The 22,038-nt window shown below is 43.9% G+C and overlaps 1 long non-coding RNA gene across 1 annotated transcript; it reads left to right on the top strand.

Annotated features, from left to right (window-relative positions):
• The first annotated feature begins 2,971 nt into the window (after positions 1 to 2,971).
• Positions 2,972 to 13,581, top strand: LOC132657473 (uncharacterized). Its single transcript, XR_009595743.1, has 3 exons — positions 2,972 to 7,822; positions 8,463 to 8,661; positions 13,061 to 13,581. It is a non-coding gene; the product is annotated as an uncharacterized LOC132657473 (long non-coding RNA).
• The last annotated feature ends 8,457 nt before the right edge of the window (positions 13,582 to 22,038 follow it).

Below are 22,038 nucleotides of genomic sequence, written 5' to 3'. Positions count from 1 at the left end.
GCCAATCCAGGAGATGCAGGAGACGTGGGTTCAATCCCTGGGTCAGGAAGATTCCCTGGAGGAGGGTATGGCAACCCACGCCAGTATTCTTGCCTGGAGAATCTCCAAGGACAGAGGAGCCTGGCAGGCTGCAGTCCATAGGATCACAAAGAGACACGACTAAGCGACTAAGCACAGGACATGGAATGTAGAGGTACCTTTAATGTGTTATAGAAGATATTTGGAAATACACTACCCTTTTCCCAAAGCCAAATCAACTCTGAGTCTTCAACAATGCTTCTAGTTTCTATCAATACGTTAATTCAAACAATCCAGATATATAGAACTGTCACATAAAACCATAGTCTCTTTCTGGAATCCCTTCTACAGTTTACTCATCAAAGGCATTCATATGGGCAGCAAACTCATACTGATGGCTTTTGGATGGCTTGAATTCCTTCTGTCACTTTTGCTTACTAACACATTGACCAATAGGAATCAGCTTGAAAAAGCAGTATAGCGGGAACTTCTAATGTAAAAACTCCAAGTAAAGGCATCAAAATACAACCTCTGGTGATAGGTCAGCTTTTGATGTTGTTCAGGCTTACAGTACTGAATCTGAGATGATATAACTAGCACATATGCCAAAGACAGCAATTAGTCATATCATGTGCCAACTCTGATCTATCCATAACAGCTTTCTAGAGCACTCTGCTAAAAGAAGTCCAGAAGCCCAGTCTGGGCTGAGTGAGAAAGAATTCAGTGATTGATTGGTGATGTCTGCCATGGGCCAGACAGCATAGTAGTTGGGTATTGTAGTTAGAAGTTCGAGTTCTGTCTCTGCCACTTATTTGCAGGGTGACCTTGGGCAAGTTACCTGATCACTTTCAGGCTTGTTTCTCATCAGTAAAATGCAGCTAGATTATGGTACCTGCTTCCAGGATTATTTGATGCTTGGTTGAGTAATTCATGTCAAATGCTTAGCAACGTGTCTGGCACAGATTACTAAATAAATATTAGCTGTTAGTAGCCTAAATATTACAGCCAAAGGATGGGGTGAAGCAACTTGTGCTTGGCATATCTGCCTTTCTGGGTTCAGGCTTATATGAGCGCTCCTAAGACACCTTTTAAAGAGATTTACAGAAGTTGTTGGAACTTCTTTGTTCTTAGGATACTAGCAAGAGGATTTCAGTTGATGTTGGTGTAGATATATGATAGGTACATTTTTTCCCTCCCTAAGTATTAAGTGGGGGCTTCCCTGGTGGCTCAGATGGTAAAGAATCTGTCCACAATGCAGGAGACCTGGGTTCGATCCCTGGGTCAGGAAGATCCCCCGGAGAAAGGAATGTCTACCAACTCCAGTATTCTTGCCTGGGAAACCCCATGGACAGAGGAGCCTGTCAGGCTGCTGTCCATAGGGTCACAAAGAGCCAGACAACTACTGAGCAATTAACGCTTTGGGATTATCTAGTAGCACAGACCCGTACTGTAGGTATATACAAATCGGATCTGACCTTCTAATTGGATTCTAATTGTTTGTAGGACAAAACAAAATATCAGCATGGCTTACACCTGCCTGATTTTCCAGCCCCTGCTTCTCTCCGGTACATCTCCTGAGCTCCAGCTGTACTGAGCCACTAGTTTCCAAAATCTGTTGTATCAGATGATCACAGCTGTGATTTTCAGCAGCGCCTACTCCAACTTCAGAGGGAGGCTGTAATGTTTTACTATTAATCAGCATTATCTGACAGCCAACTTATACTGACCATGAAGGTCTCCCTTTGCTTATTTCTCTTGGTTAGTTTTATTTTAGTAAAGAGAATCCCTTATTCAAAGAAGATGTATTATGTCACAGAAATCAAGCAAGTGTTATTTATTTATTGACAATGACTTCTTGAATTTTCAATTCATTTATTTTCGGCTGCGTGGGTCTTAGTGGCAGCATGCAGACTCTTCACTGCTGCATGTGGGATCTTTCCTTGCAGCATGGAGGCTCTTCATTGTGGCACGTGGGCTCCAGAGTGTGCACGCTCAGTAATTGTGGCGTGCTGGCTTAGTTGCCCCATTGCATGTGGGATCTCAATTCCCTGACCAGGGATCGAATTCATATTCCCTATGTTGGAGATGGATTCCTAAGCACTGGACCACCAAGGAAGTCCCTGTTACTGACTTCTTGAGGCCTAAATGCCCTTCCAGCCTTTTCTCCAAGCCAGGTTGACTGTTGCAGGAATACCTGGCTCAGAGCAGCACTTCTCAAGAGCACCCACTCTCACTCCAGCTGGGCTTTGGGTCACCAAATCCATGTTTGCAGTGAACGTGGGATGCCTGAAATTAAGATATATCCTCATGTCTGGTGCTCTCTAAGGCATCATCAGGTTGATCCCCCAGGAGCCTGCAGGTCTGCACACGATGCTGGCCTGGTAGTGGCTTTTGAGGAAGGCTTCATAAGCTTGAGAAGTAGGGGTGTCATTCATGTTACTGCAGTTAGAATGGCTTTGGGGGCTGCTAACCAGAAGGGGAAAAGTGCCAAATTTCATATCTCCGCTGAGTTAGAATTTAGTCATTCAGCTGCTCTGTTCTCTGATAATCTCCTTGTGGAATTTAAACTTCATGGAACAAGATCTGTGCTTTTACACTGTAGCTCCAGAGGGGTTCTGCAGTGTCACCAGAGAAAGGGAGAGAGATTGTGGCCCAGACGAGAAGGAGCACGTGGGGTGGGGGAGGGGGACAGCTCCTAGGACAGAACAATCCAGGTCCAGCTAAATAAAAGTCTCCAAGAGTCTTAAACTGTCCAACGGTCAGCTGAGAACAAAAGGAGCAAAACAAAATTGGGTTAAACTTCAAGGTTAACCAGGTGAAAAGAAAGCACATACATAAGACAATCTTTTAAGTCAACTGGCAAGTTTTACAGGAACTAGGTAGTGGTTGGGAAACATTATACCAAGGCCAAGGGTGGGGCTAAAGTCAGGCACCGTGGTGGGTTACTGGGGAGGCCACTTCTCTGGCCTGATGGGAGACCAAGAGCTGAAGGGCGGTGGCAACTGTGCAATTGGCTTCACAATCCAAATTGTTTTCTAAAATATCCCCCCGTTTCCTTCCAACTTCGTGTGAAATTACACCTAGGTATTGCAACAAACACCAGGATTGCAGTACTAGAGCAACCTCAGAGGTCCTAACAGTGACTTTCTCTACTTTTGGACAGCATAAGCTAGAGAAGCTGAGAGAGTTAACCAAGGCCATATATCAGTGAGCAGCAGATTCACAAGAGCCCAGCCCAACCATGCCTGAACTCCAGGCCTGGTTCAGTGCTTTTACTAGTACGCAGTCTGATTCCTGATGTCTGGCCTCTGGGAGTTCTTATTTTCCAACAGCATCATGTTTTATGTGTGCTTTTGTTGGAAATTGTATTTATAGCTAATAGCAGCAGTATTAGAAACTCTTCTGGTGGTAAGAACTGCCTCACTCAATTTTATTTTGCAGGTTGGACACTGACTATAGGAGATTAAAATGAGTTTTCCATTTTCTCTTTCGATTGAAGGGGATTCCTAATGCAATCTTATTTCCTGAAGCTGCCACTGGGGGGTGGTGGGCAGCACTCAGGATATTTATACAATGGCGACAAGAAAATGGTTTTCTCATACTCAAAATCAAGACGTTTCCTGAAGAGCTCAGGAGCTAAAACTGGCCCATATGGAGAAGCAGTGATGCTGTAAAACAGAGTAGATTTGTGAGCTAAAAGGATACACTCTGGGGACTTCCCTGGTGGTCCAGTGGTTAAGAATATGCTTTGCAGTGCAGGGGACATGGGTTTGATCCCTGGACAGGGAACTAAGATCCCACACGTGCCGTGGGGCAACTAAGCCCATATACACAACTAGAGAGTGTTCACTGGAATGAGATTTCACGTGATGCAGCTAAGACCCAGTGCAGCCAAATAAGTAATAGATAAATAAACAAAAGCTTAATGACTTTTTTTTTTTTTGAAGTATAGACTCTGTGAAGATCCTGGAAGAGGAGTCAGTGAGAGAAGACTTGGTGTGGAAGATGGGACATGTGTTAGTCTTGGGATGGAATGGGACAGATTTATGAATGGGGAACTCTATGCCAGGGGAGGAAATGCCAAGAGTCGGGGTAGAGACAAAGGAATAAGCAGAACATCTTCATGAAGAGTCAACTGGGCTGGGATGGAAGAGGATATGGGGTGGCAGGAAAGGAGGCTGGATATTATAGTTCCTAATAACCAAACAAGAGGATTGTAAGTGTGCCACCACGGGAAATGGGGAGCCATAGAGAGTCTGAGCAAAGAAGTGACATGAATGAAGTTCTAGGAGATGATCGGCTTGTCTGGCATTGCAAGACAAGTTGGAGGACACTTAGACTAGAATTAGGAAAACTAGCCATTACAACTATTTTGGAACTTCCTTGGTGGCCCAGACAGTAAAGCTTCTGTCTACAATGTGGGAGACCCGGCTTCAATTCCTGGGTGGGGAAGATCCCCTGGAGAAGGAAATGGCAACCCATTCCAGTATTCTTGCCTGGAAAATCCTATGGATGGAGGAGCCTGGTGGGCTACAGTCCATGGGGTCGCAAAGAGTTGGACATGACTGAGCGACTTCACTTTCACAACTATATTGTAAGATATGAGTAAGAAATGTCAAGAACCAGGGTGTACCAGTTCAAGTGGAAAGGAAGCTACAAGTGTGGTAGACATTTGAAAGGAAAATATTGACCACATGCCATCTGCTCATATTGGCCTAAGTAGTCCTTCTTCATTCCTCAAAGTGTGAAAACATCAGATAGCTTTGCTGATGAAATATTGTGTCATGTAAATGTCTATATATCAGTATTTGTAGGTTTCTCATGATTTACTTAATTTTCCAAATATTTAATTGCTTCAGATAAGGGTTAAAACATTAGATGCACTTCGTAGGGTGGAATTATTCAGAATAGTTTCTGGTTTTCAAAAAACATCTCAAAAAACCTTTGAAATCTTTCAATACTCTGAATTTCACAACAGATGGTGTATTATTCAGACTCTTTCAGATTACAAGAAAGAATCATACCTAAATTGTAAATGATGAAGGTTTGAGGTTGGCATTTATAGGGAAGTAAGGAAGAGGGCCAAGTGCTCAGCAGTTCCATAATCATTGTGGCTCCCACATACTGGTCCAAGACTTTCACAGTGGGATGCACAGCAGGTCTAGATTGAATCTAGGGAAGCAATAAATCAGTTTGGCATAATTCAGGATATTGTAGTGGCTCTTGTGACCTGTCTTCTCTGTGAGCATCTCTTTTGCTCCCCAAGAGCATCATGTCAACCATCATCACTATCCAAATGTGGAGTTGTTTTGCATCAGAGTCGTCCCACACTGGATGGCCCTTGACAGGGGCTCCATTCCTGCTGTAATCAGCTAGAATAGGGTAGCTATCTCTTATCACAAATGACATACCATAGCCATTCAGGCAGAAAGAAAAGCCTGCGGTCACTTTCCTCAGCAGGGGTCCATAACAGACCCTCAAAGCTCCCCATCTATTTAGATGAGGTAGACAATGATACAGATGTGTGTTTGGAGGCAAAAGGAGAAATTCTCTCTTTATCAGAGAGTCATATAACAGCCTTCTGAATTTCTAAACTTAGAAAGACAACTTTCAAATGGAAAGGGTTTGTATATATTTCAAATAATCACTAACTTCTGTTTACATCAAAAATTTCTCTCCTTTTTCACTGATGAGACAGGAAATACAGTCAGACATAGCACATTGGAGAATGTGAGGATTTTCCATATTTTATTGTGTATTTTATTGGAAATGAGATATCAGAGAAGGTTGGCTGCTGTTTTTCCCCTGGAGTCCAGAATTTGCCTAATCTACTTTGCCCCAGGTTATTATCAATGATTAGCCAGTGACTAGCTGGTGAGTACCTACTTTATTCATTAGCTCTGAGATGACATATCATGATTTCATCTCAGGTACTACTTATTGGAGTGGTTCCTGGAATGTTCAGAGTTGAGAAGGATTTTAGGTTTTGGTTCCTGGAATGTTCAGGGTTGAGAAGCATTCTAGGTTTTGATCTGTTTTCAAAAGGAAAGAAAGCCAACACTGATTAGTGACAATGAGTAGAGAAGGGAGGAAAAGGAACGTAGGCATGATATTCACCATTATACCATCATCACATCTTTACGTTATTCTCAATAATGTGCCAGTTCTTGACCCACATCCCAGTTTGCTGCTCCTGAAACTTGGTGATTTCACTGATGCCTGATTTTTTTTGCTTCTTCAGTTCTACTCCAGTGTTTGTTATCAACAAGGCCTTCCTGAAATTTATCTCTCCCTTTTCATTCCTCTAGACATAACCTTGATCCAGTTGGCTTTGAAGGCTTTCAAAGCTGTTTTCATTAAGATAGGAGTGATATAGTTTTGGAGATACCAATTAGGTGCCCAGAAAGTGTCCACACTGACAGACCCTTGGGGATCTAAGATCTAGTTTTCCCTTAGCCTCCTAGGTCTAAAAACTCAATTGTATCAGGGCCCCAGATTGGACCCAGAGGGAAATGGTTTATATGAATCAGTCATAGGAGACTGACAGGTAAGCAATTATAGAGAAACAGTGTATTGGCCTTATAGAAAATTGTAAAGTTCTATGATCTGTGCATTTGTTCCTGGTGAGAAATCTCCATGAAAGTCAGGACACCATCAGAAGGGGGTTTGGTGAACATGAAAGCAAGGTCGGGCACTAGCTGTGGGGTCTAAAAGGAATGAAGCCACAGCGGCCCACCTCCTCGTGGGGGTGCCTCATCACCATTTCCCCAGGACGGTCTGGGTAAGTGCTGCCGTGCGCCACCCTTTCCTGGCCTTCATGTTGTGGCTGAGCCTTTGCCAACATGCTCTGTAACAACATCGATGTCTTTAACTACTGTCTAAGTTGCTCCATTCAATTCGTCCCAGACAACCTGCCTTTTAAATACAGAGGATTGATTTTGTTAGCGGACCCCTCTAAGTTTAGGGGGTGTTCCTCACTTTCATCACCTACTAGCCCATTCCCTAGCTATTTAGGAGCTTTACCGTCTCCAGATTTCTAACGAATTCTTTTGCCTAAAAGACTTTTCATTATCCACAACACCTCACATTTGATGAGCCCGAGCTGACAAAGCCCTTCCACAGGCAGTGTCTCCCAGAGTCCTCATCTGCTTGGGCAGAAGGTAAAGCGTGGGTTTGCACATAAGGGAGAGGAGGCTAACAGAAAACTCCAGCAAGTTCCTGCAGGGCCCCCACCCCAGCGCCAGGTTGGGGACCAGCGAGGCTGACTTGGGGCGGGCCCATGTTTTCTCTGCTGCTCACCATCTCCTGCTCTTTTTCCTACTAAAAAAAGCTCATAAAAGTTCCCAATCCCTGCCCTTGGGGGTAGAGTGAAGTTCCTAAGGATGGGTTTTCAGGCCCCCACTCTGCATCTGGTGTCTGACTTCCTGCTCCCCGCCCCCCAGACTTTTCTTTCTGCCCAGTCACGTGGGCCCTGTTCCCCTTTCCACTTGCCCCCACAGCAGCCCCTGCTTTGGCTGCTGCTGAGCAGAGAGAAAACAAGTTCAGAGAGTGCTTCTGGGTCCCCTAGGCGTGCCCTTCCCCAAGTTACCCGGGGTATCAGTTTGGCAGGTCACCTTCTGCTGGCACTGGGCTCCGGGATCTGGAGGGGGTGAGGCTGGGGGAGGGAGCACGGGCTGAGAAAGGGGAATTTTCAATGCATGTTTGATTCTCGTCCGCATTCAGGTCTCCTCATTAAAGCCACAGACGCGGCGCGGAGGACCTGCTCTTCATTTCAGAGTTGGCATCGCCTGAAGCCCCATTAGCGGTAATACGCACTAGCGGGATCCAGGGAGAGGAAGAAGGCTGAAAGGACTAGAGTTTCTGGCCCAATTTTTAAAGAAAAGAAGAGAATGAGAGACCCATAAAACTCAGAAGCACTCTTTTCCCCTGGGCTCATTCACATGGAAATGCAAGTCCGCTGATGGCGGACAGGGCAGTGATGGCGCAGGAGCAGGGGTCCCCGTGACCCTCCAGCTCCTCCGCGGCCGCCCCACGCGCCAGCGGGACTCCATTCCTGAGCCACCAGTGCCAAATGGAAAGACTTTAACGTCACATCTTTGGGCACTTGGCAGGAAACACCATGAATGTTCCAATTATTAAACTAATAAGCACTCAAGACCCCAAACAGCCCTTCGTGGTGCACGTACACCCCAGTGTTGAGTGCTGGGAAAACTCCTCATCAAGCACAAGGCTCTTTGGTTGCTGTGCTGACGATATGGAGCAGAAAAAGGACAGCGGTCGTGACATTGGCAGTGGCTGTCTAAGGTTCCTCCGAGGTCTGCGGTGTTCTGGATCTGAGGCTCAGGCCTGGTGGGAGTCAGGGTTCATGTGGGGAAAGGAAGCTGTGGATCCCTTTCCTTGAAACTTAAGGACGCAGGTGCTAACATAAGATCTATGTTTTGCAGCCTGATCTCTTGCTGACAGATGTAGAGAGCAGCACAGCCTTTGTTGTAGTCACCGCTGCTTCTTAACCTCTAAGAATGCTGCCTTCAGCACAGCACTGGGGATGGGAGAAAAGCCAGTCTTGATTCCAGTGGCCCAACCCAAAACTTTGGTTACTGGATTCTCAGCCCACCTTCATAGCCACTCAGGGAGGCATACAAGGTAGTGTTTATCTGCCCATTTTTGTTGTTCAGTCTCTCAGTCTTGTCAGACTCTTCGTGACCCCGTGGACTGCAGCACACCAGGCTTCCCTGTCCTTCACCATCTCCTGGAGCTTGCTCAAACTCAATGAGGAAATTGAATCTCTGTGTGCAAATGATCTGTTTGTGATCTGCAGGATGAAGACTCAAACCCAGACCTTCTCTGCAACTTCAGTATTTTCAGTATTTTTTCCAGGAATCTACTTTCTAGAAAGATCTCAAGCTAACCTGTGAAATGAGGATTGGGAAGAGTCCTATCAGATTTGGGACTGTGAATCGCTCTGTTTGAAGACAGATCTCATGACATGGACTTCCTGAAGATCCACCAATTGCCAGACTCTTTCAGAGGCCTGAGCTGACTCTTGTTTCAAGGAGCAGCCTCACATTAATATCATCAAGAAAGATCTATTGTGCCCTTCAGTTTACGAAGTTGACTTCCTGTACTTAACTTCATGTTCGTTCTGCTTTCTGGCTGGCTTCTGGGTTTCACATTCCTCTTGTCAAGCACTTGTTCTTCCTTCTATGACTGCTGATCTTTTCCTTTTCTGTCCTTGGGTTTATTGCCCTGTTTCCTGCCTTCTTCACTGTGCTATTTGAGGATGCCTTTTGTCAGAGACTAGAAAATTTGTGTCCATTGGAGGAAAGAAAATAGAAAAAGCCCTTCAATGAAACTGCAAACGTGGGACAACAAGCTGCAAACACGCATCAGGACATCTTAAGCATCACAGATTATGTGTCTGGAGTGCACATATCTATCACGTGCTATAGAGTGAGGTCAGCCTTCCAGAGTTCTGCTTAGGGAACAGAGGGGTTTGAAAGAGATTGTCTCATTATTCAAGTGAGAGATGATTTCCCCAACATGACACAACTAGTCAGTGGCAAAATAAAGGTTCATGTGTATCTGTGTGATTCTCTCCCCCCACCCACTCCTGCCCTGTAATTTGTAGAATTGAGGGATTCGAAGGAATCTCCATCATCTTTTTAGAAGAGAAAATAACTCATATGAGCCTACAATTCTTTCTTATGGTTTTTCTGTAAGTTCTAAGGGTGGGATAAAAAGATCTTGCCAAGAGGTAAGAACTGAGGGAGTGATTTTTTTATTTTTGCCAGTGATGGATCTTAGTTGTAGCACTTGGGACCTAGTTCCCTGACCAGGGATTGAACCCAGGCCCTCTGCATTAGGAACTTGAAGTCTTAGCCACTGGTCTACCAGGGAGGTCCTGAAGGAAGGATCTTAAAGAAAGAGATCAATCTTAAAGAAAGAGATCAACCTGTCCTCTTTTAGACTCTTGGACTTTCCATCTATCCCTTTAAGGAATGAGTAGGAAGTTGGAAATGTGATTATATTATCCTCAATGCGTAGGCACTAGCTCGCCAGGAGCAAAGAATTGGAAACGGGGGTTTTCCAGGTGAGATGTCTCAGGTGGAAGCTTTTTTGCAATCTTAAATTTGAATCCTAAATTACAATCTTAAATTTTGTAATCCATGTTACAAAACATGCTGTTGTTCAGTCATTCAGTCATGTCTGACTCTTTTAGACCCCATGGACTGCAACACACCAGGCTTCACAAACCGCTTCCATAAAGCACTTCTCTATACAGAAAAGCTTACTGTGAATCCTTGTGTCTTTGTTCACATCCATAGCTTAAAGGACTTGCCTGCTTTTGTTTTCCCTGACAGTGACCTTATTTTCTGATTTCAAACCTGAGATTCCAAGTCTAGCAAAGTCTTACTTTATATTGTGAGTTATCTTATACAGAAAATATTATAAAGGTGTAAAAACCAAAGTGCATTTAATCAATGTGCTTAGCTAAACATAGATATGAAAAAGAACAAAAATACGTGAAACCAAGACTGTTCCCATTAATGGTTTTCATGGGGAATTTTTAAAAAATGTTATTAAGTTTATTAACATTTTTAGATATATTTGGTTACATTTTTTACTTTTATTTTATTTTAGATATTTAATTCCTTCATGTGGACCAAAAGCCTCTATTGAATTTGTTACAATATTGCTTCTGGTTCATGTTTTTAGTTTTTTGTTCTCAAGGTTTGTGGAATCTTAGCTCCTCCACCAGGGATCAAACCTACACCACCTGCATTGGAAAGCAAAGTCTTAACCACTGGACTACCAGGGAAATCCAATGACTACTTTCTTTTTAAAGTAACTCTTTTGTATTATGAAACTCAGTAAATGTTATTTGTAGAATATTTAGAAAATGCAGATAGGCAAAAACCATAAAATTTTTAAATGTATAATCTCATTTCTTAAAGATAACCAGTGTTACTTTATCCTAGACCTACACACATACCATGTAAGCCCATGTACACATATGTGCACACACACATCACTGGATTTCACTGTACAAACAACCTATACTTTTTCTCATTTAATATTCCAATAAATATTCACCTACAACATTATTTCCATGAGCAATTTTTATCCCCTTTTATGTCGTTCAGTTGCTCAGTTGTGTCTGACTCTTCGCAACCCCATGGACTGCAGCACACCAGGCTTCCCTGTCCTACACTGTCTCCCAGAGTTTGTTCAAACTCATGTCCATTGAGTTGGTGATGCCATCCAACAATCTCATCCTCTGCTGTGCCTCTTCTCCTGCCCTCAGTCTTTCCCAATCATCTCATATTGCTTGGCTATTTTAAAGCTACAGTAAATATCTTTGGAGTGAATCAATCACTCCAGAGGTCTCTCAAATTATGAAGCAGTGTTTTCCTAAAATGTTTTACTCCTAACACATCCATGTTCAGTAGTAGAGAAAGTATAAAAATTGCTAAAAGTTTGCAAATCATAATGCTCAGAATGATTTAGAGGTTATAATAAGTCAGATTGCTAGAAATTCAACTTAAATCACAAATGGCAACACGATCCACAAAGTAGTGTCTCTCTTCTTTCTTTTTTTCTTTTTGGCCACACCCTGTGACTTGTGGGATCTTAGTTCCCCAGCCAGGGATTAAACCTGAGTCCTCAGCAGCTGAAGGCTTGAAGTCCTAACCATTGGACCGCCAGGGAATTCCCAGTAGTATCTCTTCAGGTACTTTTTTTTTTACACAGTTCTTTAAAAAATTTTTTTATCGAAATATAGTTGATTTACAATGACAGCATGTTAGTTTCATGTGTACAGTAAGGTGATTCATATATAAAGATATGGGCTTCCCTGGTGGCTAAGGGGGTAAAGAATCTGCCTGCAATGGGGGAGACCTGGGTTCTATCCCTGGGTTGAAAAAAATCCCCTGGAGAAGGGAACAGGCTACTCACTCCAGTATTCTGGCCTGGAGAATTCCATGAGGTATAGTCCATGGGGTCGTAAAGAGTCGGAAACGACTAAGTGACTTTCATATATATATTCTGTCCTATTCTTTTTTTATATTCTCTTCCTTATAGGTTATTACCTATAGATATTGAGTAGAGTTCCCTGGGTTACATAGTATGTCCTTGTTGGTTATCTGTTTTATACATAGATGTGTGTATATTTTCATCACCAAGCTCTTCGGGGTGAGGGGGGAGGCAACGTGGTATTGCAAGAAGGAAACTGCTTTCTAGGACTGGTGCCACGTCACACGCAATCAGCACCATCATATCCCCTTAACTCCCCAAGGGGCTCTTCTTGCGTTTATTTGTACCTTCTATGTTGACCTTCACTAGAGAATAAAAATGAGAGAGAGGTGAGGAGTTGCACATGATTTGTCCTGGGTTCTGTGACCCACGTCTTCCATCCTGCCCTCATTCATCACGTTTTCTGGTCCCAGTGCATTGTTAATAAGTAGAGAGAGGAGGGCTGGTGAAGACATGAGAGAGAAGATTTCAGCACAATCCCTGGAAGACTGGTGTGGACTGTCCTGCACATACGTCAGCAGAGACACATTCCCTTTGTTACCTGAGACCAGATTAACGCTGTTGGTTTCTGTGTCACTCATCAGTTTCAACATCATGAGCATAATAACTTCCTCAACTGACATCATAGCCCAAGTCCCACAAAGCTTTCTTTAGCGTGTGAGGCAATGATAATTCACTACTAGTAACATACACCATGGATGGCCACAAGGTTTATAGAAAAGGTCCTCAAATTTCTTATTCTAAGCATCTGACTTTAAGAAAACAAACACCTCCCCCCCCCCAATTTAGCTCATCAATTTCTCATCCCAATTTAAATGTATACATTTATAAAAAATGGCTACTTCCACATTAGCTAGCTTGGGCTACTTTGGAGCAATTTTGGTTTTCTACTACAACCTCTTTCCTTCTTAAGATGCCTTGCTAAATGATCCTGTTTTAGATGCCTGATTTTGGCTGCTGGTGAGAAGTACCAAGTGATGGACTCAGCATCTCTCTCTTCTACCTGCAGGTCTGGACAGCGGCCTTCCTCCACTCTGTGACCTTCTTGGATATGGCGCCTGCATTCCATTCACAGCACAGGGCTGGCTCCAAGGACGGGAGTCCTTTGCAAAGCACTGTTTCCCAAAGTTACTGATGCCTTTGTTCTGAGATAAAGTAAGCCTATGCTCCACCCCCTCTGCCAAGCTTCTGCTTATCACTAGGCAAGACAAATATCATTGGAATGTTTCAGTGCGCTATTAACCAAATTCCTATGCAATCCCAATCACTTGATTAAGTGTTTTGAGGACTCACTAGTCCTGGCATTGACAAGTCCTTGTAGGAGATCAACAATGTCAATGGAAATAAATATTAGCTTGCCCTTTCACATTGAACATGTCAAGCTGACCTACGAGGATGTAAGCACCCCAAGGGCTGCAATTTCTGTTTGTTCTCTAATATATCCCCGAATACACCTGGAATGCTACCAGAACAGTACCCTGAAATAGTGCCTGCGACATAGTTGGTGCTTAATAAAAGACTTAAAAAAAATTATGTTAAAGTTTCTTTATAGTGAAAAATCTGTTCTTGATCTTCATATAAATGCAGTCACTTAGTATGAGCTCTTTTACATGTGTCAGAGTTTTAAATTCAACATCTTTAGAGATTTATCCATGTTTGCATATATTAGTAGTTTGTTCCTTTTTATGGCTGTGTAGTATTCCATGCATAAATATTCCGTAACGTATTTATCCATTCTTTTGTTGATGGATATTTGGTTGTTTCCAGTTTGGGGATGCTGTGACTAAAGTTTCCATAAACATTCTCGAATATCTTCTTGTGGATGTATATTGTTATTTCTCTTGGGTAAATATTCAGGGATGAAATGCAGAATTACAAGGTAGGGGTAACTTAAGATTGTGCCAAGATGGTAGTAAATATTTATTAAATCCTTTGAAACATATCCAGTTAAGTTGTCTTTCCAATTTGAAATATCCTTTCCCTTTCTCAATCAATTATCATAAAAATTGCTTTTTCAAGGTTTTGCTGCATAAGGACTTCTATGATTATTGCAATATGTCTTCATTCAGTAAGGTGAATGTTTTGTTGTTGTTTACTCGCTAAGTCATGTCTGACTCTGTGACCTCATGGACTATAGCCTGTCAAGCTCCTCTGTCCGTGGGGTTTCCCAGGTAAGAATACTGAAGCAGGTTGCCATTTCCTACTCCAGGGGATCTTCCCAATTCAGGGATCAAACCCTTGTCTCCTGTCTCTCCTGCATTGGTGGGTGGATTCTTTACCACTGAGCCACCAGGGAAGTCCAAGTTTAATGCTAACCCAAGATTAAAATTAATAGATATTTATTGTATAATATACATTAGTTTCCTTGTATTTTATTGTTTTCTGAGGCTACAGAGATGGAAATCACCCCTTGGCCCCAGGAAGTTCACAGTCTAATCAAGAAGACAGATAGCTGTGATGGGGACAGTGAGGCATACACACAGTGCTAAGGGGCTAAGAAGAGCAAACACATAACTCAATCTGAGAGGTCTTTCTGGGACTGGAAGCCTCAACTGGATCCAATAGTCTGTATAAAAGAGAAGAAAGCATTCTAAGCAAAGAAAACTGCAGATATAAAGAGAGATGAAGGGGAGCATGCTTCATTTGGGGGTAGATGGGTCCCCATAGCTGGAGCACTGGGCTTGAATGTGGGTCGGGGAGGCACTAAGGAGACGAAGGGAGCTGGGGAACAACCAAGACCTGGACACAGAAGACCTTGGACATCCTGTGAAGGCATCTAGACTTTACCTGCAACTTGGTGGGGAACCACTGAATGGTCTTAGGCAGGGATGACATTATAGGATTAATGGCATCTCCTACTTTTCCACAGAAACTGATTTAACTTTTATTCTACTACTTGTTTCGATTTGTCTCCTGCTGTTGTGATTTGTCCGTGTGTCTCCTCTCCATCTGGCCTGCGAGGTAATCCTTATGAACATCTTTGGGATCTCCATGACTCCAAAGCACTTCTCAGCTGGCACGTCCCTGGTGGCTCAGATGGTAAAGAATCTGCCTGCAATGCAGAATATGTGGGTTCGATCCCTGGAGAAGGGATTGGCAACCCACTCCAGTATTCTTGCCTGGAGAATCCCATGGATAGAGGAGCCTGGTGGCCTGTGGTCCATGGAGTCACAAAGAGTTGGACATGACTGAGCAACTAAGCACGCACATACAGTAGGCATAAGGGCTTTGTGGGTGTTTGATCAATGGGCTTGAGCCATGAGCTCCTAGAGTCTACCCACACCCTTGGGGGCTGCTAGACTGAGGTTTAAGGAGGATGTTCATTTTCCTTGGGGTATAAATCCCATTGAAATGGACCTGAGAGAAAAGTTCTAAATTCTGACATGGAAGGAAGGGAAGGAAAATCACACAAAAATTAAGAATCCTCACGTGTTCCTGTCATAACCTTATCGGCCTCCCACCGGGAATCCCACTGAGGTATTTTGGGGCTGTTCTGCAGCAAAAACCTGGTTGCTTTTCTGAAGCATTCTGGAATTTCCATCCAGTGAACAGATGGCATTGTTTTCATACAAAGAGCAAAAGAATCTCATGTACTCAAACACTGGGAGCTTGAAAAAATACACAGAGACTGGGTAGTAATTACAATGGGGAAAGAACATGATATGTCAACAGACAGCTAGCCTCCACAAAGCAAGCATCCAGTTGGTTCCTTGGCTGGTATTGTGGCCTCTGCAGGCAGTGTCAGGGCTGAGGGTGTGAGTACACTGATGTGGTGCTAACACCACCTCTTGCCAGGCTATGGGCTCACCTACCAACAGCTGAACTGCTCTCTTGATATATAAATAAAGTTCCTATCATGTGCTTGGCGCTGAGAATCCAGCAGTGAAAAGACACAGTCTCTGATCACAGGAGCTGTCAGCATGGAGGTGAGAACACACTGATGAAAGATCTGCACAGAAATTGAGAACAAGAAGTAGAAAACATTATCCCAGGCTGGAGAGGTCAGGAGAGGTTCCTGGGGGCGGTAACATGTGAACTCAGTCTTATGAGCTGACTGGGAAGTATGGAGGTCCCAGGAGTGAAGTGGATTCAGGGACAGCATATAAGCAGTGCTGCCTGTTTGGATAGGGTAGGGAGTGGCATAAAATGAGGCTAGAGATGCAACCTGGGAAACAGAAATATCTGAATACAGGGAAATATCTGAGCAAAACATTACATAAGTTCATGCAAATTACTTGCATAACCAGGTGCACCTTATCAGGAAGCCTGCTTGTAAGGCTGAGAGCCTGGGAATATTTGGTAACAAAACTCTAATGCCAAGATCAACAGGTCTCACAGGGAAGAAGCAGTCATTTATCCATTTAATCAAGACACATGTAGAGAGCAAGTGCCAAGTACCAGGTACTAGAAGTCCATGATGAGTAGTATATTCCTGACAAAATGACCAGCACTTGTTATTCTGCCCAAGGTGAGGACTCCAGAGATAGATGCCCAATAAATCCTCTTGGGCGAATCAGAGAAGTGAGCAGACAAGTATGATATCAAAGGATTACAATTAAGAGAGAGCAGGAAATTCATCCTGAAAATGCCTGCATGAGTCCAGAGCAGTAAAATACGTAAATGAAGAGACCTCCAGCTGAAGGACAGCAGGGCCTCACGGGGATGATGGCCAGCAGAGTGTGTGCTTATTCACAAGGGGATAGTTGCTACTCACCTCCAGGTAAATTAGAATCAAAAGAAGCTGGAAATTTGTGTTTTTTTTTTAATCCAGTGAAACATTACTGGGCAAATTGGTTGTTCCCACATGCTCAGGATTCCAGCATAATCAGCCTTGTACCTACATGGAGGTGATGGCATAGAGAGACAGACCCTGGTTACCAAGATATGAGGCTTGGATACCTGCCTTTCTGGAGGAACCTATCATGGGACACAGAGACCTGCGTGATCAGAGTGGAAGACCATAGCCCTCAGTGTCAGGCGCTCCCAGGGACCCCAGGGTCACGTGCACGTGGTGAGCGCCTGACTTCAGGTCAATCTCCGGCCTTCTTACCCAGGAGCCACCGGCTGCAGTGCAGCTCCTCCCCCAGAGAGGACCTGTGTAGCCCTTGCTAATTTGCTGGCCATGGGGATCTGTTTGGGGCTGTTTGTTTTACAGAAGGAAACAGAAGATTGCAGTGTGTCAGAATTCTGCTCCTCCTCCTGCGCTGCCGCCTCCCCCACCACATTAAAAACTGCTGAACAAACAGAGAAATCAGAGATGATTATATGCTGCTGGAAACCCGCATGCTTCCGCCTGGCCACATCCCCCTGCCAAGCTGTTATGTAAGCCATCAGGACTGGAACCAAGCGGAGTTGCCATTGACAGCCTGTCCATGACCTGCATCACCCACAGCTTTCTGCAGATCCCGTCTCACCTGGCGGGAACCTGCCCTGGGGAAGGGAGGGCCAGGGCACAGGCTGCTTGTTTTTACATTTGTTTTGGGATTTCCCTTTCTCCCTTCCCAGCCAATTCAGAGGTATGGGTGGGTCAGGATTAGGAGTTTACTTTGGCTAGCTTCCCAGTGACTAACACGTTTTATACTGGCAAACTCCATCTGACAATCTGGGGGAGTTGAGTGTTTTTCACCCTCTGAAGTGAATAAGTCATTTTGGATGTTTAGAGACCAGAGTTGAACAAGTAACTCCTGGAGCCCGGGGTGACCTCTAGGCCAGACCACACTGCTCTGATGACCAATACTTATTTCTATTTAGGGATTCTGGGCATGTTTCCCAGTCCTAAACCACCTAAATGGACTTAGAAGAGCTTTTCCTTTGATGTGTCAATGATTTGAGTAAATGAGCTAAATTCTCAGGCTTCTTTTTTTTTTTCCTTCTGCATCACAGGGTTAGGAATACTTAATGGCTCCTACAGCAAGTGCACTAAGGGTTTTACTATGACTTTCTGGCCAGGTTATAATTATGTCTGAAGTGAGCCCCCATCTATTTACAGTTGACAATATATATTCAGGATATATATGGCCACATCTTATAGCCGATTAAGATACCTCTTCCCGTATCTATGCAACACTGGGATTCCATTCCTCTCCCTTTTTCAGCCTTAACTGACTTTACCCCACACGAGAGGTTTACATCTCAAGTAGAACGTCCTGAACGCTGGAGTCAGATAAAACCTGTGTTGGAGACACTGCTTGGTCATTCAGAGTCTCTGTGAGCTTGTGCTATAGCCTCAACTTTGCTAAGTCCCTGGATCTGCTGGTTCCCTTTAATTTTCCTACATCACTTTAGAAAGATGCAGGCTTCCAGGGTCAGTCCTGGCTTTGGAGAATGACTGACCATGTCCACCTCTCACCTGTCCCATCACGGTGGGTGAGCAGGTCTAGCACGGTGAACCCTTCATCGGCTGATGAGACTGCCCTAGGACTGAGGAGCTGGACTGAAACCTTAGGCTCAGTCCCCACTCCTGGCCCTCATCTTCTTTCCTATTAACCTTGGAGGGAGCGCCTCCAAAGCCAAGGGGCTGGGGTGGTTGGTCAACTCTCTCTAACTCTTGGTGACTTAGGTGCCAGCTCTTATAGCTGATAACAGATACCTCCTCCCAGGAAGATGGCCAGCAAATTCTTATGCCTTGCACAGGCATTTTTAAAAAAGCTCACACCAAAGAAGAAATTGCCCTTTCTAGATCTCAGTTCATAGGAGGGCTAGTCAGTAAGCCCCTGAATCCTAATAAGAGAAAGGATTTATGCAGGGGGCGGGGTTGGGTACCACATAAATGTTATGGCAGGGAGAGAGAGCCAACTTAATATACTGAGAACTAATTTTATTAAGTGAAACTACTTTGCACAGAGTGACAGCAGTCAACTGCCCTCCCATTGTCTGAATGTAAATAGGGGAACCAAATTCAGATCCTAACCTTCTTACAGGGAAGCTTTGCTTCCCACTCTGCTTTAAGACGACCTTTGGCTGGAAAACAAAAAATGTGGGTCTGAATTCAGCAAAGCTTGAGTTCTTTGGTTTGACTCAACTCTTGCAGTTCAGAGAAAACAAAAATCCTTATTTCCGGAATCCAGTAGCCTCTTTAATTGAGTTCATCCAGCCTCTGATGGTTTTATGGATAATAATTAAACTCATGTTGACCAGCCTCCTTACATTGTTATCTTAAAAAAAGAGAGAAGTGGTGTGGTTTGGATGGGGCCGTGGGAAGCAAGCCTTTCTGAGCATCTTTCTTCCTCTGTCCAGACTCTGGCTTTCTGCCTGGCTGCATAAACATCATTAGGAAGCCTCCCTCCTCAGACCCTTCAGATCTCCACCTGGAGAAAGGGGTAAGGGTTATAAGAAATTGAGTAATCTTAATTGAGAAAGCTGGTTTCTTCATAAAACATGCTCTCCTTAATCTGGCTGGGGCAGGGTAGATGACAGGGAAGAGCAGCCCAGTGAAAGTATTGAGCCTGCGTCAACCATGCCCCCTAGATGGGCACAATTAGAATGGGGTGTTTAGCACCAGGGATGGAGAAGGCAATGGCACCCCACTCCAGTACTCTCGCCTGGAAAATCCCATGGATGGAGGAGCCTGGTGGGCTGCAGTCCATAGGGTAGCTACGAGTTGGACCCAACTGAGCGACTTCACTTTAACCTTTTACTTTCATGCACTGGAGAAGGAAACGGCAACCCACTCCAGTGTTCTTGCCTGGAGAATCCCAGGGACGGGGGAGCCTGATAGGCTGCTGTCTGTGGGGTTGCACAGAGTTGGACACGACTGAAGCGACTTAGCAGCAGCAGCAGCAAACAGCACCAAGGGACACTTCATGTGCCTGCCAGTTTGAATTCACGAGATCCAGTTTGAATTCACAAGATTCAGTTTGAATTCACGGGATCAGTTCTTTGGAAGACTTCTCTTCAACCCCAGGCAGTTTGACTAATGCAATAGCTCTTAAGACATGGATAGAGGGGCCTGGGTAGCAACATTCAGTTCCAATGACTCCAATTCCCAAAGATATAGATAATGAAGTAAAACAGCATGTGACATGTTTTATTTAGTCAAAATGCTTTGTCTACAAAATAAAGAGCAATGGGAATCACTGAAATATATATATATATATATATATATATATATATATATATAAGTGTTAGTCACTCAGTCGTGTCCAGCTCTTTGTGAGTCCATGGACTGCAGCCTTCCAGGCTTTTCTGTCCATGGAATTCTCCAGTCAAGAACACTGGAGTGGGTTTCCATTCCCTTCTCGGGGATTTTCCCAACCCAGGGATTGAACCTAGGTCTCCTGCATTGCCGACAGATTCTCTACCATCTGAGCCACCAGGGAAGCTCCCCTCCCCACCCCACCCCCAAACACACACACACACACACACACACACACACACAGAGAGAGAGATTTAGAGATACATAAACACTCCAGTGTACAATTTTGGAACTTCTGCTATAAACTTTAATCATTAATAATTACTGTGCGTTCCTGGTGGCTCAGATGGTAAAGAATCTGCCTGCAATGCAGAAGAACTGGGTTCGATCCCTGAGTTGGGAAGTTCCCCTGGGCAAGGAAATGGCAACCCACTCCAGTTTTCTTGCCTGGAGAATCCCAGTGAACAGAGGAGCTGGCGGGCCACAGTCTGTGGGGTCACTAAGAATCGGACATGACTGAGCAACTAAGCACAATTCTAATCTGGGCCAAGATCTTAGCAAATCAATTGTTTCTGGATGTGTCTAAGAATAGAGGTCTTCTGGAATATGTATGTGGCTTTGGAGAATGAGGTTTTTAAAAACAAACTGTATTTTTTATAATAGTTTTAGACTTGCAGAAAAATTGCAGAGATAGTACAGTGTTCTCATGTACCTCTCACCTAGTTTGCCCTATGAATAACATCTTACGTGAGCATGGCACATTTATTACAATTAATGAGTTGATATGATACACTTATTAACTAAAGTTCATACTTTAAAGAATGAGAGTTTTACAGAATATTGCCATTGAAATTCTTTAGAGGTATCTTAACTCTGGTTTTTGCATCACAGAGAGTTCTTTTCTGACCTCCTATCTCTCCCCATTGTGGGCTTCCCTGATGACCCAGTGATAAAGAATCTCCCCCATCACTTCTTAGAATCTTCACTGATTGTTTGCTGCTTTGCTGATGTATGGTCCGGCCACTCAAGATGGCTGTTCTCTTGTTCTCTGCGTTTCCTGTCTGATCAGTGCCTGCTTCACCTACACCCTGTGCATGTGACCCACCTTCCTATATACTTGTCCCAAACCCCAGCTAGTGATCTTATTTAAGGGATGGTGAGGGGCATGCCCCTCTACCGATTTCCCTGGTAACCAATAAGCACGCCTGGTGTCAATTCCTCTATAATTGGTAATCTCCCTTTCTTGCCCTCCTTTGCAGGAGCGAAGACTGTCATCTTATCCTGCCCCTCATTGCTCTAGGACTTTGCTTCAGAGGCATAAGTTCCCTCATCCATTAAACCACTGATGTCTCTGTTGCTGACTCTGGGCTATTTCTTCATTCTTGAAGCTGGGCAAGCACAGGGTTTGTAGGCCTGTGGAAGGCAGCCCAACAGCTATCTTTTATCTGCAAAGGGGAAAAAAAAAAGTTTTCTGGTTTAAGAACTTGACTATCCACTAGGAAGAAACACTCATACACCTTGTTTCAAGTTGTTCTCCTCAAAAGTATTTTAAAATAGCAGCGGAGTGAATTGGGAAAGAGTAGAGATTTTGGAATCAAACAGATGCAATCCCAGTTCTGCCACTTTTAAGCTATTACTTTTTTAAGCCATTTTTTAAAATCTGAAAAATGGAAATAATAACAGTATCACAAATACAGAGAACATATTAGTGGTTTGTTACTAGTGGGGAGAAGGGAGTGGGAGGGGAAAGCTAGGGATAGGATGTTAAGAGGTACAAATTACTATGTATAAAGTAAATAAGCTATAAGGATATACTGTATAGCATAGGGAACACAGCCAATATTTTATAACTA

Source organism: Ovis aries, chromosome 12 (assembly GCF_016772045.2).
Source record: "Ovis aries strain OAR_USU_Benz2616 breed Rambouillet chromosome 12, ARS-UI_Ramb_v3.0, whole genome shotgun sequence".
In the NCBI taxonomy this organism is placed as follows: Eukaryota; Metazoa; Chordata; class Mammalia; order Artiodactyla; family Bovidae; genus Ovis; species Ovis aries.
The sequence above is the reverse complement of the archived record's forward strand: the minus strand, read 5'-3'. Positions and strand labels throughout refer to the sequence as shown.